We start from the raw sequence: 27,989 nt of genomic DNA on the forward strand, positions 1-27,989 counted from the left end.
AAAACAAAGAAATGCATGCAAGCAGACAAAACAATTCACAAGCTGAAAAACGGTGGAGAGCATGTCCACCTGAAGAAAGAAAACAATAAAAGAGGACATGGGTTTGCCAAAGCTTTGTGTCAAGATGGGGAAAGGGTGGGTGTTTGGTGCAAGTGCTAACACCTTGCTTGGGGTGTTTACATCCCACTTCAGGTGTCTAGACTTTTCTGCTTCCTATCCATGCACTGCTAATACATCCCCTGGTTCTAGACTTTTCTGCTTCCCATCCATGCACTGCCAATACATCCCTGGTTCTAGACTTTTCTGCTTCCCATCCATGCACTGCCAATACATCCCCTGGTTCTAGACTTTTCTGCTTCCCATCCATGCACTGCCAATACATCCCGTGGGACACAGCAGGGTCCCCACCACTCCTATGGAAAACCTGGATTGATTTCCAGGCTCCTCAGTTTGGCCTGGTTCAGGCTTGTCTGTTGCAGGCATGTGGGGGGAATGACCCTGTGGGACATTTCTCTTTATTTTGTTCTTTTCTGCCTTCTAAGTATTATTAATAAATAAATCGGCAAAAAATAAAGATAGGGGAAATGAGACACTAAAGGTGTTCAGGGCATGCCTAAGATTCGTAACTAATTAGTAGTAAAGCAAATAAAGAGCTCAGATCTCTGGAATTCTAAGCCTGCTGTCCCTCTGAGCATCCTGTCCCTGAGTTCACATCTCTAGGAGACTGGGGCAAGGGCTTGGGGAAGGGAACAAGCAGGGGGAAAAGGATGCATCTTGTGTTTTACGCAACATTCTGCTGGTTTCTAACGTACCTTTGCTACAGAGAGCCAGTTTGTTTTTGACAAGTTTGATTAGATTCAGAGAAAGTGCTGACTAGCCAATATGCAAATGAAATTAAAGGCCACTCAGGAATGAAGCAGCCTTACAGGAATGCTTTATTGACTGCTGCAAATATACTCAAATAACAACTATTTTTTTCTTTAAAAAAAAATAAATTGAGTTGCAACTTCCTTTGTGCTTCCCCTTAGGAGTCACATGGTCTTCGCCTCTAATTTCATAGTATTGTCAGAGTGGTGCGTGGCGCATTACTTCTGGATAGAATATCAAATGAAGGTGGTTACACTGAGAAACTGGAATTTGATTAATCACAAAATACATGGAGATTAACTATTTCCTTTTTAACTGCTTGTTTTGGGTAGAAGTAAGTGGAGAACAGAATTTAATTTTCTTGGCCCAATTTAGAAGAAAATACATAAAGTAGTTTTATGTCCTTTCTGTAGGTATTTCAGCAGTGTGAGGAAGCTCCTTCGTTCTAGTGAACGCTTCCAAGAGGTGGAATGGCATCAGGCGTTCTCACTGCATAGGACCAGGCATGGGGTGTGTGTGTGTGCGTGTGTGTATGCGTGTGTGTGTTGGGCTGGGGGGAAGTCAAGACCATTTCTAAGTTGCCCTGTGATGCTACCATGATGGGATAAGAGTAGTAACCTCTTAACAAGTACCACATCATGAAGTCCTCTTGGTAGGGTACCTAAACATGCCAAAACCATACCCATGTAACTTTCAAATGTTAATACAATTCACAAGGGTGTTAATTCATGGCTTTGTGGGCTTCCCTGCCTCCCATCTTCTTCAAAAAGAGGGGTTGTGACATTCAGACAAGAAAGCTGGCTTTGCCCATGAAGTGGATAGATCAGCCCATCAGCTCAGCCATCAGCCCCAGCACCCTGAGAGGACGATGGGAGCATAAGTGACAGGAAGCTGGTGCATGGCTCCCTATATCCTTTGGTGCTCTCCTCTACCACCTTCTAGAAGCCAAGATGTGCTCAAAACAGCTGTTGTGCACACAAGGTTTGCCATCAGATAGAATCAGTGAACCTCACAAACAAGAGCTGATGCCATGAGCCAGAAAGAAGCCTCAGTGTTACCATCTGCAAAATGGCACAATGCTGTCTACCTCAAAGGTTCCTGTCCAAGTGTAAAATGAGCCCTATCCCATTCTGGATGCACAGCAGCTGCTGTGGTACACAAAAGCTTTCATGAAAACCTGAAACAACAAGACAATATCTTATGAGTGTTTCCTTGTGCTATTTATTTTGCTGATGGCCTTACTCTTGCTAAAATAGTGAGCCTTTTGCCATTTACTCAGTGGCAGAGTCAGGGTTCCAGGTGGCTTGGCTCCTGAGTGTAAGCCCTGACTCTTCAAGCTTTGCAGTGGGTACTTCACTGAGGAGGGTGACCTGGAACAAGCAGCTGGGAAGGTTCTGAGCTTTCATTTACCCATCAAAGGAACAGAACACGAGCAAGGCAGGCCTGTTATAGAGCCGCTGAGCTTTGGCTGCTCTCCACACAGGAAGCCTGTGGGCACCAAGGGGTTGCAACCCTCACCCAGCTACTCTCCCTCACCAACTTTCTGGAGTCTGAGGTGTGTCTACTGTGTCTATTCCGCACGCGAGTGCACATGACTACATGCAAATGCAGCAAGGGTTCAGAAATGGTATATCAGGAAATCAGTCCACCAAGACGCATGCAAGCAAGTATATATGCCATGAATAAATCCATGCAATTCTCTGTCAGTCTAGATGACAGTCTCTGAAACACATTTCTGCATCTGTGTATTGCTTTGCAAGACTTATGAATAAAACCGAAGTCCGGCCTGAAGCCCCAATGATCAGACCAGTCCATCTCTTCACAGAGGCCTTAATATGCTTTCTTCTAAAGCTGGAGTCAGCCAGTATTATCTGTACAATGAAAACAGTAAATATTTTAGATTGTTCATGACACAGACTCTATAGTAACTATTGTATTCTGCCCCTTAGAACAGAAGTAGCAATAGGTGGTATAAAAACAATTGCATGTAATTATATTGCAACAAAGTACATTCGTAAAATAGGTGACAAGCTGGCTATAGCTCACAGGTCATAGTTTGCCAACCCTGGTCTATACCATGATCATATTTCACTGTTTTCAGTTATTCTTCTATTTCCACCTAAACACATTTCAATCCATTCAAAGTGGATAAACCACTTCCTTGTTCAAAATGTCTCAGCGCATTCTTATTGCAATTAGGTTAAAAGCTACAGTTCTCAGCTTAGCATTCACAGCCCACATAATGGGAGCCAACTGTTGCCCTCAGTGCCTTTGCACATGCTGTTTTCTTCCCTGCAAAGTTCCCCTCCTGACCCAATGCTTCCCAAAGCTTCCAACTCCAATGAGATCACCTTCCACATCTCTCACAGTACTTCCTCCTCTTCTTTTGGGGGCCCTGTATATCTCATAATTAAACACTTGCTTGTGTGACTATGTGTCATGTAGCTGGAGATGAGCCAGTTCAAAGCCAGGAGCCAGGAGCTCTTCTGGGTCTCCCACGTGGGTACAGGGACCCAAGTCCTTGTGCCATCCTCGGCTGCTTTCCCAGGCCACAAGCAGAGAGCTGGATGGGAAGTGGAGCTGCTGGGATTAGAACTGGTGCTCATATGGGATCCTGGCCAGTACAACTCAAGGACTTTAGCTGCTAGGCCTCCGCACCAAGCCCCCTCTGTCTTCTTCATTGATAGAACAAAAATTGTTTGGACTTAAAATTGTTTCTGGGTGACAAGTGGAGAAATAGGTTCCTTAATCAAGAGGTGTTTGGTAATAAGGCCAAGCATGGTTGCCCAGTTCAGTAATTTCCCGAGACACTTCATAGTCCCACGGGTCCATATTTGAGGGATTGTCACATCATGTCACTCTCGCCCTTGCTGATGCTGTCTTTGGCCACTTGCCAGTCAATCTTCAAAGGCCGCCACGCTTTTTGCTGGGGAGAAGTTGAATCTATGAGCCCCTGTGATGTCATTAGCACCTTCATTTGGAGTAGTGACCCGCATTTACTATGTGCTATTTAAAAAAAAAAAAAAAGAAAGGTTACAGAGCTTGGCTTCGCTGCAGATTTTCAAGAAGACATTTATGGTTCCAAGCACTTTCTCTGGAATCATTAGGCAACAAATTTGCTTGGAAATTTCTTTCATTGTGTCTCTGCGGAGATGAAATACGGTCACTTGCTGGGGGAGAAAACAACAGTAAAAGGAAAGGCACATCTCCCTAAGTGCTCCCTAAAATTGACGAAATCTGATATGCAGCCTGTACACTGGTACAATTAGGAGGCCCACAGCTCTGAGCTGTAACAGATGTGCATTTTGCCTCTCTCTTTTTGGTGATAAGGTGAATGGTTCCCCCCAGGGAGGAGTGGGGAAGGCTGCTGAGTCGGCAGTGCTGACGCCAGGCAACGCGCTAGCGACAGGATTGCAGTCAAATCTTGGCACTTGGGTGGGGAAAGCCATTAAAATGGGGGCAGAAGACTGGCCCCCTCGCCTTTTCAGTTTCTGAAGCAGAGACTTGAAGCAAATCACTCCCAACAGTGAATAGAGCATCAACGACACCCTAATGGAAGTATTCATTCATTTATTTGTTCACTCATTCAACAACCACTTAAGGAGTGTCTGGGACACAGCAGCCATTGTGCCTTCTGCCAAGGTGGTGTGAATTCATTGAAGACATAGGTGGGCTCTGCTCTCAGGAGGCTCCCAGCTTAAAGGAATAGGCAAACACTGGAAAACTCAATATCCTGAAGTGTAACTATGGGCAAGAAAGACCTACAAGAAGGGACTCAAGGTAAACATTTGAAAAGTCAGTGGATACTAATCATAAAATACAAGGACTGAGAGAGGAAAAACAATTATTTGAGCAGAAAACACAGCATGAACTAAAGGAACCTGCCAGATGTCCCTGTCTTTCTTTGCCCACTATTTGGGGACTTGCCAATATCATACCCCCTTGTATATATGAGGCTTCAGTGTTTCTCGATTCTGCTCTGGGCTCTGGACTCACATCACAGCTCATTTGTCCTAAACAAAGTGAACTTTCTAGAAAGCAAATATGACCATATACTTAGTCATTCTTATTTCCCTGGGATCTCAAGTAAACTATCCAATTCCACTGAGCACAAGATCCTATTACCCTCCCAGAGGTGGTGAGTACCAGAGCTTAAGCAGCAGACAATCAGGAAGACAGGAGCCTAGATGTAAGGCGGTGAAAAACAAGTTCAGTACAGCAATTGGATGAAAGAGAATTTTTTATTTTCTGTTTGATTGGGTAAATGGTAGTAACATTTTGTCATCAATAAAGATGAAAGAATCACAGCATGATGAAAGATTATTGATTGATGTTGAGTTGCTGATGCCGGCTTGAGATTCATTGCCAACTGTGCACTTGGCATCCAGATGGAAATGTTAAAAAAAAATGGTGTCTTATATGACTTTGGAACTCAAGAGAGAGGAGAAAGGTGAGGATGATCTAGGTTAGGAGATGGAAAGACAAAATTCTCAGGGTTTGAAATAACAGACTGGTTTCTTCCCCACGCTGTCATCTACTACAGATAAGCAGGGACCTTTTTCTTAGTGCAGTCACTCTCAGATCCAAGCAGCTATCCTTTCAACTTGTTGGTGGTCCAGCCAGAGGAAAAAGTGCTGTCTGGAGGGTCTTGTTCTAGTTATTAATTTTTGATAAAGAGCATGGTAAGTAACATTTCTGGGAAGAATTCATCAATCTCAGGGCGTCAGGAATGCATTCCTCCGAGGGAGGGAGAACTGGAGGAGCTGGTGAATACAGTGATGGCGGACACTCATCTACCAATAACGAAGGCTTGAGAATGTTCTGCACATAAGCCACAGTGAAGCTGGAATGGTGGAAAACACTGGGAAAAGTACATGGGGCTTCCAAAGCAGAACCCTGGGAAAGTGCCTGCATGTAGGGTACTTGGCATATAGAAAACACAATTCTCCCATTCTTACATCTCATCCTCCACAAGGAGAGGACGAAATGGTGTGTAAGGAAAAAGAAACTGATACCTTAGAAGACAAACAGCAGAAAATGTCAGTGAAACATTTTGATGGTAACTGATCTAAGAGCCCTTTGAGGCCAGGCTGTCCTGATACAGCTTTTAAAAAGTGTATCACAGTCATTCATTCTTTTTTTTTTTAAAAAAAAAAAAGATTTATTTCATTGACTTGAAAGTCCAGAATTACAGAGGAAAAGAGAAAGGAAGATACGGAGATCATCCACCTGTTGGTTCACTGCCCAAATGGCCATAAAGACTCGGCTAGGAAAAGCCAGGAGCCACAAATTTCATGTGGGTCTCTCATTTGGGCTCAGAGCCACAAGGACTTGGGGTATCTTCTGTTGCTTTCACAGGAATGCTAGCAGGGAGTTGCATTAGAATGGAATAGCTGGGATTCGAATTTGCACCCGTATGAAAGGCTGGCATTATAGGCGATGGTTAAACCCATTATGTCACAATGGAAATCCCAAGAATCGTTTACTTACAGAGCTGATAGAATCCTTGGAGATAATCTGGTTTATCTGTCCCCTGAATATTGAATGGTAATTAGCAAGTTCAGTCTCCTATTGATCTGAAATCTTTCTCTCTTATGCTTGTACATGTGGTCTAAGTTCTACCTTCAGAAATCCTAGTTAGAAGGAGAATCTATTATTCTTTTGTACTCAGCCTTATAGTATTGTTAAATATAAGTTAAGATTGATGATTGATTTCTAAGACATATTTCATTTACGTGGGAAACAACTGGCCAAATGACTAAGATTGGTCAGAATGTTAGTGCCCTGCTTCCAAGATGGAGTATCTACCAATTACCAAGCTACATCTTCCATTCCTCTCTGTTGTCTCTCATCCTTCATCAGGAAACTTGTTCACAGGAGTCCAAAGAATGCTCTTTTGAAGCTTAGCTCATAATTGGTACCCATATCATGTAGGCTACCTGGTATCACCCAAAGTAAACTATAAGAGTAAGTTCAATATTAAGAGATAGAAAAATCAATTTCACTTCTTAATGATGTCCATTTTTGTAATTAGCCTATCACCATTTTTCCTCTATGACTTCTTATCAGAATGAGAAAGTTGTTCAAATCCATTAAGAATGCTATAGAAATGGAAGTTCCCACCAACAACAACCTACCCAGGACAACACAAAGAACCAAAGGGAACAATAGACTAGGAAGTAAAACAGGGGCTCGATCCAGGAACTTCACCATCTCTAGTATAAGGAGTTTAGAAGCTTTCACTCAGATGGGTTTCAGAATCATAATGGATCAACTCCTGAGTATCCACTTTCTGTAATTTCCCTTTTTTTGGCGGGGGGGGACTGTACTTATCTCAATCCTACTCACCCTTGACTGTTCTGTATTTGAGGGGATAAGTCACGTCTTTGATTTATAGTCTCTGGATTATAAGGGATGTTCAAATCTGATGTCAATCTCAAGATCTTGATGGAAGTCTTAACAGCAACTGAGATTTCAGAGAAAGTGTGCAAACAACGGTGACAAGAGGAAGATTATGGTAGATCAATTGTAAAGCTAGCAACAATTGTTCATCTCTTTCCAAGTCTGTTTATTGAGACAAGGATTTGCAGCTATTTTGGGAGGGGAAGTGTGTTACTCTACATTCTGAATGTGAACTAATCTTTGGCTTGTTCTGGCCAGCACAATGTGTAAATGTGATGGTGCGTCTGGAGCCCTGATCTCAAAGGGTCATTCACATTCCACTCTGTCTGGGGACTCCTTTCTGCAGCATGAGCACAACCTTCACTGGAATACTAGATGGGGAGAGCAAGGGGCTCAGTCAGTCTCTTTACCCAGGGTGGCAGCCAGGCATATGAGAAGTTATCCTGGCTGAGGCCACCCCTGGCTTGCCAGCCAGTTGGGCACGGATAAATGATCCAGCACTGATAATATGAGCAATCCTGGAGCAGGTAGCAGGACTGTGCAGCTGATTTGTAGACGAGACAGAAATAAGACAGGCTTAATGGCTAAGCTGTCGTGTGTGTGTGTGTGTGTGTGTGAGAGAGAGAGAGAGAGAGAGAGAAAGAGAGAGAGTGAGACTACGTAAGAGCTAACTGATACACCTTCAGTTTATTCCCCATCTGGGCAACATTTCCAGAACTCCATACCTTACAGACTAAATGTGCAAAAATTGGGGAAATCTTGCTGTCTCAGCTCTGCTGTCTACATGTGCTAGCACATTCTGGTTGTCTCTTCTGAAATAGGCCTGGGCTAGCATTTTTCCTTCAAGCCATGATTTTGCACATCTGTCTCTCTCTTTAAATCACTGCCAGTCCTCCTTCCATCAGTGTCTAGGGATATGTCTGATAGATTGAGAAGGCCAGTAGAAAACCAATGACTCTGAGCTTTTGAAATTGCAAAATATTGTCATTCTGCCAGTTTTTCTTCTCTTGCTGGAAAGAAGAAAGAGGGAAAAATAACTCTCTAGGGAATCATCAGGAAACTGGAGCCCAGAAACACCATGCAAATATGTATAAAGACATGGGTTATTTTGCTATTTTTCATGCCAAGAATGAACCTACAGGGACCCTGAAGCAATGATTCACACCAAATATCCTTTATCCTAAATTCTAACAAACTGGTTGATTGAAGTATGGGGACTTGAGTACAAGGAGAAAACAATGACAGTGTCCACCAGCAAAACATTAGGAAAAAAATGAAGGAGACAGGCAGGATTGCGTGAAGGAAAAGACAGGTGTGTCTGGTCTAGAAACAATGTTCCTAGATTTGATTCTTTATACAATATGGCTTCTCTCCACAATGATCAGCTGAATAATCCTGATCTACATATTCATCCTCAGTGTCCTTGGCATCCAATAGATACACCTGATAGAAGCAAGGTTGTGTTGAACAAAGGAGGTAATGCAATGTCACATCATCTGGTTGCCTGAACTAACTGGTCTCCAGGAATCAGTGACTGGGCAGTGCTTGAGGACTGAGAAGTGACCCATTTAGAACCATGGAGACTGTGCCAGGGATTCCAAGAGGTCAAGCTGGATAGGGAAGGTGGAGTTGCCATGACTTAGCCCAGATTTAGAGAATCTAAGGGTGATGCTTTGGGAAATCGAACATGTGGAGTGTAAGATATAGTCCACAATGTGCTTTCCCAGAGCAAGAGTCTCATTTTGTCATAGAGGTGGAGGGAAATTGCTAAAAAGCTTTTAATGCCAGGATTTGCCCACCGGTCTTTCTCACCTTCACACTATCCAACATGTGTGCTCTGAAATAGCCATGAATAATCTTCTTGTAGTCAAAGAGGGAATCCAAAGGAAAAATGGAGGAGGGTTTTCACTTGTCTAGGACACATTGTTCTAAAAACCCTTTGCACTTTATCCTCTATGTGTGTCTCCCTCTTGTGACTCCTCGGATGAGAATCTCTTTTCTGTCACTTCAGGAGCATCCACAGAGTGGGCAGCACACCTTGACCTGCACAGCAGATGCTCCTGGCAGCCTCTGTCATGTCATGGATGCAACACTGACAACCTGAGAAGGCATGATAGTTCCTGGGACCTGTGGTTCTCTCCTTTTCAACACAGAGCCCATGTTGGCTGTCCACTCCTGTAGGAGGATCTCTAGGAATGAGAATGAGATGAGCAGAGTGTGGGTGGGAAGTGTCTGCCCTCACATCCCTAACACAGTTATCATTGGAAGAGCCCGAGTATAAACCTTCCCTTAGTTCTCACCTGACCACAACTCTCAGCCCAGAAGTGTGAACTGATTAATATCTTGATGGGTATTTATTGATATTTTCTGGGATCCACGCGTTATTTCCAAGTTACAAGAATTAGGAGGAGACTCTGGTCATCATCAGACTTACTCTTTAGTGGGGCACTCATACAATACATAAGAAAACCTAAAGAATAGCATTTCTTATAATAAGTGCTATACACAACTCAGTTAATAATGAGCAGTGATGGATAATCAAATACTAAGCATGATGAAGCTTCATGACCCTACACCTGTGTGCACCTGTCAGACAACAGTTGCATGATCAGACCCTAACTTGTGGACTTTGTCTCATTTTCTACATGCTGGTCTTTTGTAATGAGAAGAGATCTGGAAGAGGTCCTCCCCAGCTGGCTTCATTTGGGCACTAGTCTCTCTTCATGAAGACTGTCTCAGGTTGAAATCAAGTAGGAGCTTCCTGAGGATTATAGACAAGGTAATACAGTTTCCAGAAGCATCCTTCCGACACGAGCATAGATACAACCAAAAACACGCAATGACAGAGGAGCACACAGGAAGTGATGGGAGCGCTAACAAGGGCTTCCCAAACAGGGCAGTGACTTCATCCAAACTTCCAGAATGAGTGAAATCCTGATTAGATTATGACTCAAGCAGCCACATCTGCTATCTGCATGTCCTCCCTTCCTTGAGGGAATTCAGGGCCCAGGGACTGGGGATATAGGAGCCAGGCTTATGAGGAATCCAAAAACATATTTTATATGAAAAGAAAAAGAAAATGTAGTTATTTGTTGGGCCACCAAACAGAGGTGCTGGAAGCAGTTTTAAATACAACAGTCCAGATCTATGCATATCAGAACAATGGACAGCGGTAGGAGTAAGAATAAACGAGGTTACCAGCAAGCTGTTGCTAAGAGCAAGGCTTGCTTTCACAGTCAGCCAGGAGGTCGGGGGTGCTAGAATCCTGGAGGCAGAACCAGGAAAGGTTCAAATTGGCTGCAGTGACGCTTACCTAGAACTCCGTGTTCCTCAGCTACAGCAGACACATTATTGGTCCTATTGGCCCTCCACGTAGTTTTCAATTTTAATCTGGTTTAGATATAGGTGATCATGAGAGGAAAGATGAGCAAGATAGGAAGGGGCAAACAGGAAAAGAGGAAAACGTGTAAGGAAAGGAAGAACAACTTGTATAAATGAACAAAGGAGGGAAATGGGAAATTGAAGAAGACAGACAGAAAGGAACATTCTAGCTCTTCCTAGGTGTAAGTGCTACTGGTTATTTAAGTGGTCCCTTTGGATGAATAGACATGTTGAACATTTCACTTCTGCTTTGTTTATCTTTATAAAGCATAAAGTCAAGTTCAGATTTCTGCTGGAAAAGCACTTTTCAAAGGCAGTGAGATCTTATCTTTCATTTTCTATAGATCAGTTTCGCAGCCTCTTGAAGTATTTATAGTTTTAATACGTAACCATAAATGCCCCCTAAACAAGGAATATTGCACCTTTCGATTACGATTATTGCTTTATTGCTCATCACAGCCATAAATTAGCTACATCCTCTGGCATTGCTGAAAGAGCACTGAGCTGGGTTACAACATGAATACACAAGAACCTATTAAAGCTTTGCTGTTTCTTAAGAGTCTTGGCAGTTTTCTGGTGTTTCCCGTGTTTCAATTAAAGAACTATTCACTCGCACAGTGGTAGCTCTCCTGTTAGAGACAGGATTGCATATTAGGAAAGGAAAGCAAGATGAAATGGAGGAAAATTGGAATATAAAACATTAAAAATGAAATTGCTATAAAAAAGAAAGCAGGGGTTTAAATGACACGTAGTAGAGCCTCTTAAACTGCTTAACTCTTTCCTGGACGCGTGCTGAGGTATGTGCCTTTGTACACATAGACGCCTGTAACTAGGCTCATATCCACAGGCATTTTTATCCCAATCACTTTACAGTGATGCCTTCAACATTTTAATGAAATTCTTGTCCACATGAATAATTAAAGAGTATAAATACAAGATTAGAAGTACCATGATGATGATAATGATGATGATACAGCTTCTTGAAGATAAATACTACTAAGATTCCATTATGATCACAAGTCAAATGTAGCACAATAAGATGATTCTTTGGAGTCTGGACATCTAGGTCTTGACTGTGGCTCTCCTAGGAAACTGTAAATATTTATATCTTTCTCTTTTAGGGTTCCTTAGGCACCAAGGCGTTGATAGAATTCAATAATATGTGAAGTAGCAATCTAAAGTATGTATTAAGTAAGTGCTTGCAATTCTATGAAATAAAAAGAAAGTTAAAAGTATACTGCTCGTTTCCAAGAGAAGTCTATTTTATTTGGGGTAAAAAAAAAGCACACAGATTTGAATATTTAAAATACAAATGATAGCATTTCTGGCTAGGATGTAAGAAGTCACTCCTATCTTAGCAAGCAGCACAAGGCAAACATGTTACAAAAGCATCACTTGAGATTACAGTGTGTGTGTGTGTGTGTGTGTGTGTGTTTAAACCTACCATGGATCTAAGAATAAGGAGAAACTCTGGAAAACAATGACCTTTTCCCTAAAGAAATGTCACACACCAACTCTTATCCCTGGTGAGATGGTAGTCATCAGATTGTTAATATCATTTTAACAAGGACTATGCAGATGAACCTTAAAATGAGCCTTCCCCCAGCGCATTGAGCAGATGATAGTGCAAACAGATACGGATTTCAGGAAATGGTGCACTTTCCTATGAGAAAGAACCTGTGAGAAATGGGGATAAACAAAAACCAGCCAACTTCTGTTTCTGTTATGGCTGAGCCTTCCTGGGTACGAGGAAAAATACTTGAAAGGAAAGGGCAGTGCCAGCAGGTAGAGAGAGAACTCCCCCAGGGAGGTACATGAGCGCATCATCTGGAGCACCACAGAAACCTTCAGAATGCAGGGAGAGGAGGCCAATGCATCCTGACCCTCCACAGAACATGAAACATCTGCTCTCCCGAGGCCAACATCAGAGCAGCTGGATGGAAAAAGATCTTCTCGAGGCCTGAGATCCCATGAAGTTGCCTTCCCCCAATCCCTTCCCTTTGGTTTTTCTGTCCAAGGCTTCAGTTGCCAGTAGCTAACTGTAGTTAGAAACTATCCATGGAATACTGTTTCACGAGAGTTACAGTGTTACTGCAAGTAAGCTGACCTCATGCTGTCCTGCTCCACCTCACCCCTGCCAGGAATCACTCTTCTGTAGAGTGTTTCCACCTCCTCTATACTACCGATCCTGTGGTTCACCTTAGTTGTTAATCTCTTTCCATCCATACTCCATAAATTAAGCTTTATCATAGATATGCAAATATGCATGATGCATAATGACATTGCAGGCTGCAACAGAAGTGAACCAGTGGGCAGAAGCTCATTCTCTCTGTATTTTCTTCTCTGTATATCTGCCTTTCAATAAAAATAATAGATAAATCTTTAAAAATTAAATACATATGTCACATTTATGAATCAGAATATTTGGCACATTTAAAATGCCAATTTCCCAAAGTTAATCTATAGATTCATGAAAATAATCAACTTTTCCTTCTAGTAATAAAAATAATAAATTCTCTATGACATAGTAATTGCCCTGGTTTAGTAAAATATCCTTGTAAAAGAAGGCATACAAAATTATAAGAAAAGGGATCAGTGCAGTAGAAGTCCTTCCCTGCACGCACCAGGATCCCATATGGGTGCTGGTTCTAATCCTGGAAGCCCCACTTCCCATCCTACACCCTGCTTGTAGCCTGGGAGAGCCGCCGTGGAGGACAGCCCACTGCCTGGGGACTCTGCACCCATGTAGGAGATCCAGAAGAAGTTCCTGGCTCCTGGGCTCAGATCAGCTCAGCTTCAGCCATTGCAGACACTTGGGGAGTGAATCATTGGACATCGGATGGAAGATCTTTCTCTCTGTCTCTCCTCCTCTCTGTATATCTGACTTTCCATTTAAAAAATCATTAGGAAAAATAATTTAAATATCTATTTAATGCTAGAATATTTAATTCTGTGGAATGGGAAAAATTTGATAAATTCATTGATGAAACCCACTGAAAAACTAAGTAGAGAGTCATACATATGTGGTTAGTTAACTTGCAAATAAAGTACCATGATAATTCAGCTTAATTCACAAAAGACAGTGACTTGAAACAACTGAATCTTGAAACAATCAGATAGGTGTACACAAATAAACTCCAGTTCATATCTATAAGGAATTCAAAGTTTTTGCATACAAATTGAGAGATAAATATACAAATCTTTGAGAATAAGTCAGAAAAAAGTCTCAATGATACTGGCTTTGGCAAATATTTCTTTCTTTTTAAAATATTCATTTGTTTTTATTAAAAGCAGATTTATAGAGAGAAGGAGAGACAGAAAGAAAAAACTCCCATCCACTGGTTCACTTCCCAAATGGCTGCAAAATGGCAGGAATGGAGCTGATCTGAAGCCAGGAACCAGGGATTGGGAGCCAGGAATTTCCTCTGGGTCTCCCTTGTGGGTACATGGGCCCAAGGGCCTGAGCCATGCTCCACTGCTTTTCCAGTCCATAAGCAGGCAGCTAGATCCGAAATGAAGAAGCTGGGAGTAGAAACAGTGCCTATATGAGATGCAGCACTGGCAAACACAAGATTAGCCCACTGAGCCACTATGCCAACCCCGTTTCACATATTTTTTAAATAAGAATCAAAAAGCACGAACTATTAAAAACCTTTGATAAGCTAGAATTGATCAACAAACATGCAGCTTGCAATATATAGAAAGAACTTATTTTTAATGAGAGATCTTTAGTTTGTGGAAAATACATATTACAAAAATTATGTATATTTTTCAAATATTTTTATATCTAAATAAGTTTCTTTCAATTCCATTTTTGGAAGCATTTTGGAGTATCTTATATTGTTATTGTTTTATCTGATATGCAATAGCCAAAAAGAGAAAATCAAGATATTCAAAAAAATTGATAAAACTTATAAATTTGTCAATCACAAACAAAACAAACTCATCAGCAATATCAAGCTCATAAGCATGAAGTGTATGAAAATGAATAGAGTAGCAGACTAGGTATAATTTAATGCCAATAAATTCAACAACTTAGATGAAATTCACATTATTCGAGAAATACAAAAGCAAACGGTAGACTTTAAATAGCTTTGTATCTATTAAACCAGCCCTAAATCTATTAAAATAACTAAATTTCCATGCACAAAAATTGACGTATATCTGGTTCCACTGGTGAATTGTATCAAACATTTAAAGAATAAGTAATATTAATCTAGCACAAAATTAGGGAGAAAATGAGGAAATAAATGCTTCCTAACTCCCAATATCATAGTCTGAGGCTACAGGGACAGAAGCTGACAACTCATTTTCTATGCATATGGAAACAAAAATTCTCTGAAATATTAGCAAATATTATGTGGCAGTAAATAAAAAATAATAAACCCTGGTGAAGTTTCATAAGTTAATGTAATTAAAAAAATCACTGTGATTTCAAGTATCAACAGAATAGACAAAAAAATATGTCTCAGCAAATGTAGGAAAAGCAATTGCCACATTCATTTCAGCATCTACTTATGGTGATAACCCAAGGCAAATTAGAGTAGAAAAGAATTTCTCGATCTCTGGAAGCATATCTGTGAGCTACTGCTGTCTAACGTCATTCTCAATAATGGCAAAACACTAAACAAAATCTCCATCACCCCTGCAATGAGACAGAATACAAGAATATACTTTACAATGGTCTACAAAAGTCATAAAGTCATCGTAAAGCAATTTACACTGAAATATATAAATAAATCTACACTAAAAACTAAAAGCCTTACCAAGAAAAACTTAGTTACAAATTGACAAGACATCATGTTTATGAGACCTTGGTATTGTTAATTATCTTTATACTTATTTATAGATTCAACACAATCTGATTAAAAAACAGCAGGGTATTCTGATGAAGTTGACAGCCTGTATAATTTATAACAAAATGTAATGCTATCTAAAGCAGCCTTGACAATTATGTATAATAAGGATAAAATTACAGGGCAATCTCATTTTGAGATTTTCCATGAACTTTCAATAGGTATTACAGGGTATGCCACAAAGATGGACAAATAGATCAATGGAACAAATTTAAATAGCCCAAAATATACCACTACACATGATTTTATTGATTTCCAACAAAATCACCATGCCAATTCAGTGAGGGAAGAGAAAGGGCTTATATGAGAAAGACAAAATTAATTTTAAATAGTACTGGAACATCAGGATAAAAAGTATGGGTCAAAAATAATCCCTAATCCCTATTTTACTAAATCCAAGCACTAACATTAATTTAAAATGGATTATAAACTCTGAATTTGTAGAAAAAAACATAGAGGAGGTTCTATGTGACTTACAGGAAATGAATTTGATTTTTTACAAGACGTGAAAAGCATTAACTGGAAAACAACAGGCCAACTCAAGATTGGAGAGAATAGGCAGAAATCTGAGTACATCAACATCACAAAGGACTTTCATAAAGAATATGTGAATATTCTTAACCTGTCACATATGAATTGTAAGAAAAAAAAACAGCGCAGTAAAAATTAGGCAATATTGTTGAACAAGCAAATCACAAGTGTTGGGTACAAGATTGATTCCATGAAAACAGACTCAGCAGCTTTGGTGATCAAAGATACTCAAATGAAATCAAATTGTAATACCATTATGTGTCCATCCCATCAGCATAGCTGAAAATTTTAAAGCATTGATAATATCAAATTTTGGCTGATACATGCAACAAAGTAACTTCTGTACATCGATCTTGGTAGAGTAAAATGTTACAGCATGTGCTGAGATTTTTTTCATGTAATTATGCTAAATGTGTAGTTATGTTAAACCCATATTTATACTATGGTTCAGTAACTTACTCTGAGATATTTACTCAAGAGAGTTAAAAACAGGTGTCTATATGAAGACAGGTAGTAGTAATATCAGAGAGGGCTTTGTTATTTTGCATAGTTCAGTACTGACAGCAACTCAATCGCCTATCACTAAGAGAAAAGACAATGTAATTCTCTATGCATCCAATGCATACTCTCCATTCATTAAAAAAGGGACAAATACCAATATATGCAACAGCATGGATCAATTTCAAAACATCATTTCAAGCAAAAGAAGGCAACCATAGACAAATACATCATGGTATCCCTGCGTGTTTCCATTTTGGGAAGCACAACAACAACAATAGAAAAGTAAATGCCAGCTACAGTGAGAGAAAGCAGCAAGCGTTTTCCTTTGAAGGCTGCACGACTGACCTGGAGAAAGTCAAGGCGATAGTATCTGTTAAACCTTTAACAATTTGCTTGGGAGGAGTTGGGATACAAAAATCCTAATGTGTAGCATTTGCTGATTCTCATGCCTCAGATTTTCTCAGATTTAAGATTTCTGGATGTCAAAACGATGTGACTGAGCAATGAGTTGGGGATGGTTATACACAACTGATTCAGGGGCCACTGAGAACCGGTCCTGGTAACAGTGCAGGATAATACAATTCTGGCAAGAGAAGGAGCCTTCTAATTCTCCTGAGATGTGGCTACAGGGACATGCCAAATCAAGACTCAAGCACAACAAACAATCGCAAAGTTTAATGCCATAAAATAATACATTTATCTTGCTTAAGAGTAAAATATTTATTATCATTTTGAAATGAAGCATCATTTATCAGGTGCAAGACTTGGAAGGGATAGATTATTTCTTCTCTAGTCTGTTTTGACTGAGGCAGCAGCGAGGCTGAATATACACATGATCCCTCATTCATCTCCAAATCTGGGGAAGGAGGATGGGATTGTGGAAAGCAATAATTTACATGTGACCTCCTGTGCGGCCTGGGGATTGTACAACATAATGATGGTTTCTATGAGTGGGTGCTCAGAAGGGAAGCCAGCTAGCAGCTGTGTCACTTTTTTTCTTTTCTTTTTCTGTCTTTTCTTTGTTTGTTATTATTATATTTATATTTAGCAGTCTATAGCATTCAAGCAAGATTTTACAGAACTTCGTGCATTTTGGGATAATCAAAACAGAATTACAACTCTAGCAAGCCATATATTAACAATGGAAGAGTAGAACATTCTTAAATGGATGTGCAGAGAAATCTCCAATAACTTAGCTAGTGAGGGATAACTGAACTCTGCATTCTATCTAGTGAGGTCTAGGAAAAGCCAAGTCGGGAGCCTGACCAGTAAGGTACAGGCTGAGCAATTATAGACCAGCTGACTTCTCCTTGTCTGCTCTAAGCTTTCTATATTAGTCTCCCTCGGCCTATCTGAGCTAGTTGTGGGGCTCCTGAGCGACCCTGATGGTCAATGCAAGAGAGGATGGGGAGCCAAAGTTGAAAAGAAGTAAGGACCAGAGAAAGCTCCTCTCCTGAGTCTAGAAGGAAATTTACAATTCCATCTCTGAGGACCAGCCAAGGCTCCTGGCTGTTGTACCAATGTCATCAGACCCTGTAAAGAGGGTTCTGGGCTACTTCAATCTAGTATGGGAGATCCGATAGGAAATGGCTAACCTCAGAGTTCTCGGCCAACGGGGGCACTCAAATTCCCTGTGATCTCCTTGGCAGTCAGGATATGGTACTTGGTGCCCACACTAACAATCCTTGACGAAGTATCCACTGCTTCTGTGGCAAAAAGTACATGAGAGGCTGCTGGGGTTCTCCGGGACTAGGATACAGACTCCTCTTATCTTCCTATTCCACTCTGGGGTCCCTTCCTGCTCTTGTCATGTGACCTCCTGCTAAGCAGCTGACAAGATCACTCTTGGGTCCCACTGTATGATTTCTTCTCTTTTATTTCCCTTTCCTTTTCTTTTGCCTTCTCTCCTTCCCCTCCCCCTCCAACTCTTTCCCCCCTCTTTCCCCTCCCTCCTCTTTCTTGAAATCATTGTTTCCAAATACTCTCTTTCTTCTTGTCTCTGGGGGAAGGGGAGAGATAAAGAGGGAAGCTACACCCAGCCTCCCAAATGTCCCAGTACCCAGCGATGGGGAACTGCCACCCAATATCACCCAAGGTCCCGATGTAGGGCATGCTCTGAGGGTTCTGATCAAGTGGTTTGGATAGTTCTGAAATCCTGTCTGTTTCACTGTTCCAAGGGTGAGGCAACCCTCTAATTTCCATTGATTGAAATAGCCGACCTCAAGTCTCCATTCACCCAGACTTTTGCTGTCCTTGTTTGCTGGGGTAGTTGTTCAGTTTGCTCTGTTCTCCTTCAATGCTACAGTACTAAATGGCTGCTATATTCTCCAGGTGCATCAGGGTTTGTGTCCACTGCTCTGACTTTTTCACTCACAGGCAGGTCCAAGGACCAGGGCCAGGAGACCCAAGCCATGCCGGATTGCCCACTCCCAGGGCTCATGAACATAGCACCCACCTTCCACATTGGCCTTAGGATCTGGCCCAGGTGACCCAAGCCCCACTGGATCCCCTGTCCTGGGACTCACAAACCCAGTGCCCTTTGCACAGGTGGGTCCCAGGACCCGGGACAGGTGGCCCAAGCCCCATCAGATTCCTCGCCCCTGGGGCTCAAAAACCCAACATCCATCTCGCAGGTGGGCCCCAGGTCCCAGGACAGGTGACCCTAGTACTGCCGGAAACCCTACCCCTGGGGCTCACAAACCTGGCATCCACGTCCCCAGGCCCTGCATCTCTTCTATCACATTCTGTTTCTCAGAGCAACCTTGAGCCTACTCAGGCTCAAAATATGGCAAGATAGGCTTCAGATTCTCATGGGGAATGCTGGAGTTCTAGAATACCTACAATATGCTATAACGCTGGGACTATTTTCAAAACTACTTTCTGGGCCTGTCATGGTAGCCTAGCAGCTTAAGGTCCTTGCCTTGCATGTGCCAGAATCCCATATGGGCTCTGGTTCTAATCCCACCAGCCCTACTTCCCATCTAGCTTCTTGCTGGTGCTCTGGGAGAGCAGTCAAAAACAGCCCAACGCCTTGGGACCCTGCACCCATGTGGGAGACCCAGAAGAAGCTCTTGGCTCCTAGTTTCAGATTGGCTCAGCTCCAGCCATTGCAACCACTTGGGGAGTGAATCATCGGGTAGAAGATCTTCCTCTCTGTCTCTCCTCCTCTCTGTATCTCTGACTTTACAATAAAAATAAATAAGATAAAAATAAATAAATATTTTCTGTCACAGACATCAGCTGGCCTAATTCAATGCCCTTCCATTTACACAAAACCTGACTTTTCTCCAGATCCTCCAAAACCTCAATCTTATGACAGTATCACATCTGAGCTGAAAGTCTGGGTTTTGTAATGTGAATCAAATGCAGGAATAGAGAAGTATCCTTGAGTGTGTCCTCACTTGTGATGGCTTCAGTCCAGTTCTTCTCCAACCAAACACCTGTGAAATGAAGAAGCAATGTATGTAACCCCTACAGACCTGGCTGAGATTGTGCAACGAGAACACGATGACCACAATGGATATTTCACTCAAAAGATGGGGAAAGTGTCACCCTGCACTCGCTGATGGACGACACTCCTTCAGTGTTCTCTACTCCTGGGGAATGATTCACGAATCCTTTGCAAACCCTTCCTTTGTCCATGAGAAATGACTGATTGTTGCCTAATGTCATTGAAAGGCACAAAGACCGCTCTCTCTATCTATCTTTTAATATAGAACTACAGACTTCATTCACATGTCCCTCTTTTTCTACTGCCGTCCTGAAATTTGTTTGTTTGTTTTTTAATAATCTTACTTAGTTGATTAGGGTACAACAAAGGGTCAAAGGTTACAGGATGAAAGTGGGTAATACCATTGTTTCCACACTAATATTATCATTTTTCCCTGTATCTGGGGTCAGGGGAGAAACAAAGGGAAAAGCCCCACCCAGCCTCCCTCCCATCCCAGATCCCCAACGTGAGGCACGCTCTGAGGGTCCTATTCAAGCAGTTTTGACAATTCAACAGTTCGGGATTGCTGCCAGTCTCACTGTTCCAATTGTGATGAAACCTATTCAGAGTCCACTGGCTGACATAGTCTCTTCATGGCTGGGCTTCTGAGATCAGCAGTTCAGTTAGAAGGATCTCCCAAGAAACTTCATCTGAGATGATCCCAAGCCTGATTCTTGTGTGAGTTTGCCAGTACAGGGTTCAACAATCTAATTCCAACATAACACATTGAATTGTCATCCTGTCTCTTGAAAATTATTTACTCTAAGAGCATTGTTCAGCCTTTTCTTGTTTTACATAAAAATGTATGTCTGACATTAAACAAATAGCCTTATTGATGCATAATTCACATGCCATATAATTTAACCACTAACATGTACATTACATAGTTCCCAATATTTTAAAGGCTTGTGCAATGTTTGTGTAATCTAATTGAAAACTTTTATCATCCCTAACATATTCATTGGAATTGAGTACCCAGTCCTTCCCCCAAAACCTACCAACTACAGGAAACCACTAATCTTTCTTTTGCGAGAAGGTGCCGTTTCTGGTCTTATGTTTAATACAAATAAAAGCTTATGATTTGTAACGTGTTGTGTCTGTTTGCATTCACCTGGTATACTGTCTTCACAGTTCATCTGTCTGAGTACTTCATTCTTTTTTATTACCAGATAAAATTCCTATGGATGTCTATCCCACGTTTTACTTATCCATTTATCAGCCAATGCACATTTGGGCTCTTTCCACTTTTGGGCCATTATGAATAACGCTTCTACAAACCTTTTTTTAAAACTTCTTTTACATGTTTTTATTTGTCTGAGATGTAAACCAAGGAATAGAAGAGCTGGGTCATGGGGTATCTCTATGTTTGGCACTTGGAAGAGCTGCCAAAGTGTTTTTCAAAACAGCTGTACCATTTTAGAAGCCATCAGCAATAAAAGAAGGTTGCAATTTTTTGTGCATCCTCATGAACACTTACTATTATCTGCCTTTTTGATTATAGCTATCCTGATGAGTGTGACATGAGATCTCATTTGCATTTCCTGACAGCTAATGATACAGAGCATATTTTTATGCGAGTGTTGACCATTTGTGTGTCTGGGATAGAGAAATCTTTATTCAAATTCTTTGCCTATTTTTAAATTGGATTATTTACCATCTTTATATATTTGGATTTAAATTCTTTGTCAGATATATGGCTAGCAAATGTTTTTGCTAATTCTGTAGATTTTATTTTCACTTTTGTAAACAAAAAAAAAGATTTATTTTTTATTGAAAAGTCAAATTTACCAAGAGAAGGTAATCAGTGATTGGAATGGCTAGAGCTGAGCTTATCCAAATTCAGGGGTCAGGAGCCTCTTCTGGGGGAGCTTATCCAAATTCAGGGGGCAGGAGCCTCTTCTGGGTGTCCCACATGGGTGCAGTGTCCAAAGGTTTTGGGCCACTCTCAACTGCTGTCTCAGATCAGAAGCAGGGAGCCGGATGAGAAGTGGAGCAACTGGGACACAAACCGGCACCCATATGGGATCCTGGAGCATGCAAGGTGAAAACATTAGCCTCTAGGCTCCCACATCTGGTCCTATTTTCACTTTCCTTTGTGCTTCCTTTTTTGCAACACATAGTTCCAGATTTTTGTAAAATCCAGTTTATCATTTTAAAAGTGTCTGTTGCTTTGCTTTTGATGTTGTACATAAAAAACCAGCACCTTGAGCCTGGCGCGATAGCATAGTGATTAAAGTTCTTGCCTTGCGTGTGCAGGGATCCCATGTGGTCACAGGTTCTAATCCCAGCGGTACTGCTTCCCATCCTGCTCCCTGCTTGTGGCCTGGGAAAGCAGTCGAGGACAGTCTACAGTCTTCGGACCCTGCACCCACGTGGGAGACCCAGAAGAGCTCCTGGCTCCTGGCTTCGAACTGGCTCATCTCCAGCCGTTGCAGTCACTTGGGGAGTGAACCATTGGATGGAAGATCTTCCTCTCTGTCTCTTCTCCTCTCTGTATATCTGCCTTTCCCATTAACAATGAATAAATCGTAAAAATGAAAAACAATACCTAAACCAAGATCACGGAGACTTATTCCTGTGCTTTCTTTCAACAGGTTTGACTTTTAGTTCTTAGAGTTAAGGCTGTGGCCAGTTTCAGATTTTTTTTTAATATGCATTTTTCAGTATGAATATCTAACTTCTCCAACACCATTGTCAAAAGATTCTTGATGCTGTACTCCAAACTTGTTTATTGATTTCAAGAAATTCCTTGACAGATTCGTTAGGATTTTCTATGCACTTCAAATCATACAACGTGAGTACAGAAGTAGATTTGCTTTCACCTTTTCGCTTTGGAAACTTTCAGTCATTTGTCTTGTCTAGTTATTAGGGCTGGAGGTACTAATCCAATGCTGGATAATGACGATGCCTTGGTCTTCATCGCAGAGGAGAGAACATTCGAGCCGTCACTCTGGAGCATGACGTAGCTGGAGAGGAGAAGCCCTATCTGATACTCAAGAATTTCCCTTTCATTCTGAGCTTATTAAGTTCTTTATGTTTGTGAAACCTCCATTCCTGCCAGAAAAAAAATATTTATTAAAATTTCTTCCCTCGTAGAAGAGCTAACACATTTCCTTAAGGAAAAGCCTTCTCCAGCTTGAGCCGTCTATAATTCTTTATTTTTTTTCAACATTTTTTTATTATATTTTTTGACAATCTTTATATAGTTATTTGGGGTAAAAAGGTTCAAGAGCTATAGGAAAGTGGATAAGACTAGTATTTTTTCCATATTGTTTCCTTCATGTTTAAAAGGGGGTATTAAGGGAGAAGGCCCACCCAATTACCTACCCTCTCCAGGTCCCGCATGTAGGGTATGTTCCGAGGTTCTTGCTCAAGTGGTTTTGATAGTTCACCAGTTATAAATTGCTGCCAATTTTGCCACTCCAAGCACTATGAGGTCTTTGAAGAATCCACTGATTGACATAGTCCATCATAGAGTCTCTGTTTGCCCTATATTTCACTGCCAACATATAGCTGAGATGGTTGATTGATCTGTTCTGTTTTCTCTCTTTTCTTGGTTAGGGTTCTGAGTCCAGCATTTCGATTGGGGAAATCTCCATAGAAACTTTGTCTGAGGTGTTCTCAGATCAGATTCTTGTACTAGCAAGTATAGGGTGCGGCTCAGTCCATGGCCCTGATCAGCTGGTGTTTGCGATCGCTGGATTCATTCTATTTTCAGCTCCAACTACCACTGGAACCAATGGGTGTTGCAGTCCAGCCTGGTGTTGCCCAGCACATTCTTGGCCCTCGCATAAACAAGTGAGAGCTGCAGCCAAGTTGGAGCAACCCACAATAACCCCCACCAGGCCCGCCTCTATGATGGTTTACCAGTATGTGTAGCAGTAGTCCAGTCTGTCCCACAACCCATTCCACCCCAGCCCTTATGCTGGTTTTTGTGCCCTCCCGTGAAGTGGTAACCCAAGAGGGATGAGCCCACTATTTCCCTCCCAGGCCTCTCCCACTCCTGGATTACACATTCTCCAGGTAGTTCTGTGGTTTGACTTGACAGAACTAGCCCCTAGTGCCAGCTTCTGGCAGCTCATGCTGCGTCTAAGCCCAAACAACCCTCACCCATTCTAATTTTGTTTGCACCAGTAGGAATAATTAGCCCAGCCTGGCTTTTCCCTGATCTGGTCACATGAGGCGTACAGGTGTTGTAGCCCTGCTTAGTCTGGTCTGCCCCCATCCCAGCTCATGTTCTACAGTGAGAGTAGCTGCCCAGCAAACGAACCACCCCTTTTTCCCCTGCCGGCTCTGCCTCCTCCCTTCCTGGTTCTGTGGTTGGGTGCTGCGATCACTTCTTGCATAGGCAACCTCACCTTGGCATTTCATATTGTGCACCAGTTTTTGTTGTGACTAAACCTGGCTCAACCCAAACTGTTCTGGTGCCTGGATTTGCCAGTGGATGATGTGAACAGATTCAGCCTGGTCCTCCCCTGATCCATGCAGGATGTATGCGTGTGGGTAACTTTCCATGGCCTGTTCTGGGCTGTTTCCTATCATGCTTCTTGTGCTTACCTGCCAGAGGAGTTGCCCAGGCTCCTCCATCAGAACCCCTCCCAATGCCAGATTTTGTGCATACCAGTGGGTCCATGAGCCAGCCCTACTCAGTTCACCTCTTGTCTTAGCAGGAACAGTGGCTTTTCCTGACTGGCCTTCAACCTAAACTGGTCCTTGCTGTTGGATGTTTCAGCCCAGCCATGGCTCGTCCATACCCACCTATGGCTCACACATGGCTCAATAGGGGTTGAGACCTTGCCTAGTCCATCCCACATCTACCCTGGTCCTCCAGGACACCAGACGGTGTTGGAATCTGGCCTGGCTCGGTGCATCCGATCCCAGTCCATATTTGTGCCAAGGGAGACTACAACCATTTCCTGTTCAGAACGCAGCCCCATTCCAGCCCACATGCCCCTTGGTGGGGACCTCAACCCCACTAGAGTTGTCCCCTTAGCTCCCCAACTGGGCCTGTTCCCAGCCATAGATCACATGCATGCCAGTGGTTGCTCTGACTCAGCTTGGCTCAATCCTTCACCTGTCCCGACCTCTGCCTTACACACTGTGGCTTAGTGTTCCTGGCTCATGCAGACCAGTAGGTACAAGAGCCTAGCTCGGCATGACCTGTGCTCCCTCCTGGTCTCTAGTTTCGCTTGTGGGCTAAGGTTTGCTCAGTCCTGTCCAGTCCACCCTGTTCCATTACCGATTGACACATTAGCCAGCTATTGGAGCTACTTTGCCCAGCTTGTCTGACCCCCCCAGGTCTGGACCACATGTTCACCAGTGGAAGCTATGATTCGCCAAGGGAGTTTCCCAAGTTCCTCCACTTAATCCACTCCCGGACCCAGTTCTCATACATGCCATTGGGTTCAGGCCAGGTCCAGCAAAGTCTGGCCTTCCATTTGGCCTTGTATAAGCTGGTGAACGTTGCAGCCCGGCCCACCCCACACCCTATTCAGGATGCACATTTGGGTGCTACTGCCCTGACCAGTCAAGACTGTTGGGGGTTCCCTTACCTGTGATTGATGGCAGGCACCTTGGTCACACCTAGCTTAGTCCATCACCACCCAAACTCTCGAGCTAACCAGTGGGGCCAAAATTTCCACAGGGTTTGGCCCACACATCCCTCACTGAATCTGCCCCCAGTTATGGTTCTAGTGCTAGTTAATGTAATGGCCCTGCTTAATGTGACCCTTCTCCTGATCCATCATCATGTCAGGTAACAGGATATGATTCTGCTGGACAAGTCCTGAGCCATAGCTTCTGCATGGACTGGTATTTGGTGGTCAGCATTGTTCAGTGATTACAATTTTTCAAAGGAAGAGTTGCTGTCATTGGGGATCTTTACGATTGCTTCACGTCCTAGAAGCACAGTGGGTTCAACCTGGAGCTACCTAAGCAGCGATTTAAAGAACTAAAACCCTAGAGCTCCCCAGCCGGGCAGCCAGCAGGCGGAGCCTGGCACAAAATGGCACACTGGCCACCCGGGGACAGCTTACCATGTGCACGTAGTGGCTGGCATCTGGGATCCAGGCATGAGGTGCCCCGTCCTGAGACCAACCAGAAGCCAGGAGGCAATTGGAAGTTCAAACTCCCAGGCCCAAGGTCGCGCCCCTCCCCAGTCCCATTCACTGCCCAATGGGGGCGGCGGGTGGGCCCTGGACCTGCCCAGTCACGGAGACCTCCCCCATCAGTGTACTCACCCCGAAGGAAGCAGCCCCCGGAACCCAGGCAGTCCCGGGGACAGCTCACCACGTGCACATGGTGGCTATTGTCTGGGATCCAGGCATGAGATGCCCCATCCTGAGACCTGAGCCATCTATAATTATTCTCTTGGCAGACAGCCAACCTGAAGGTCTTCGAAGCTCTTGCAAGCAACAATCATGACCAGCGGATCAATGCCGTTTTTAAGTCTGAGATGTCTCCTGAAATATCTCAGCCCTGGTTCCTCTATATTTAACAACTTTTTCCCCAGTTTATCATTTTCCTTTTGCATTTTATTATAAGTAACTAGAAACTTGGTACTATCGTTAACACGATTCCTGACAATGTCCTTGGATTGATCATTCGGTTCATTAAGTAAACGGTCTATTTCCAATGCTATGCAGGTGATGCTGTTGTTAACCTGTAGGTCATTTCCTATCAAGATTTTCCTTTTCTCAAGTTCCCAACAGCATTTGTAACCCTTCATAGGCAGCTTCCTCTGGACCATCAGGCCTTAGGTCTCAGTTCTTCAAGTCCTTCCATTTCCAGTCTCTCTTTTCTTTGGTTACCAAAATACTTCCTAGCTGCCATGGATGCGTAACAAACCACTGTAAACCCCTGTAGCTTAAAGCAATGACACGGATCTGATCACTGTACAAGGCATGGTAGAGATAACTCCAGTCTGACACATATCAGTTCCAATAAAGAGCTGAGGTCACCCAAAGGTCTGTTCTCTCATGTGTTTGGGGTTGCTGCTGACCTGTGGCTGAAATCTTAGCCAGAGCTTCCAACACCAACATATACACTCACCTCTTCATATGGCTCGAGTTCCTCACACAAGAGGACTTGGATATTTAGGGTTAAGCCCTTAAGCAATAGAGTGAAAGATCCAGGAAAAAGCTCAGTCTCATGTTCTGAAATGGTTTTAGAAGTTATTAACGTTTCTTCCACCATATTCTCTATGAACACAGACACAAACGTGATCTAGATAGAGAATGCAAGGTTCTGAAAGTATGTTTGGTGGAATACGTTGTGCTATGTTGATTATTACAGCATGCCATGAGAATTAATTAGTTTTACTTATGGAAATAAAATGGGAAAATTATTCCTCAAAAATAGGTAAATTTGTATATGAATTAATAAATAAGGTAAAATCACATTTATTATCCATATCCAATATAATTATTTCATCTTGTTAATTTGTTTTACACAGAAAGAAAGTAAGAGGATGGGAAACATACACAGGAAAAGAAAGAGAAGTTCACTTGCTCCATATCCTCAACAGCTTGATTCAGGCCACACTGAAGGCAGAAGTCAGGAACTCAGTGCAAGATGACCAGAACTCAATTGCTTGGGTTATTATCTTTGTTTCTGATGCTCCACATGAGCAGAAAGCTGGAATTAGGAGCCAGAGCAAGACATCAAACTCAGATGTTCTGGGATGAATTGTAGACATTTTAACTGTTATCTTCACACCTACCCCATAATTCTTCACTTTATAACACACAGGCCACTAAGAATCTTGGTTGAGCTGGGTTCCGTTATTCTAAATTTGTGTTTTCAGATGCTATGTGTCTGATTTCTCCATGTACCATTTCCTTGGATTTCTTTTATGAAGCACTGATTTGAACAGAGGAAAATCTCTGAATTCACCATAGATAGTTGAGGCTTGGAGTGTTATGGGATTTCTCAATGAATCCACACTCTGATTGTAGATATTG

The sequence above is a fragment of the Ochotona curzoniae genome, unplaced genomic scaffold (assembly GCF_017591425.1).
Source record: "Ochotona curzoniae isolate NIBS_2020 unplaced genomic scaffold, NIBS_Ocur_1.0 contig_430, whole genome shotgun sequence".
NCBI lineage: Eukaryota > Metazoa > Chordata > Mammalia > Lagomorpha > Ochotonidae > Ochotona > Ochotona curzoniae.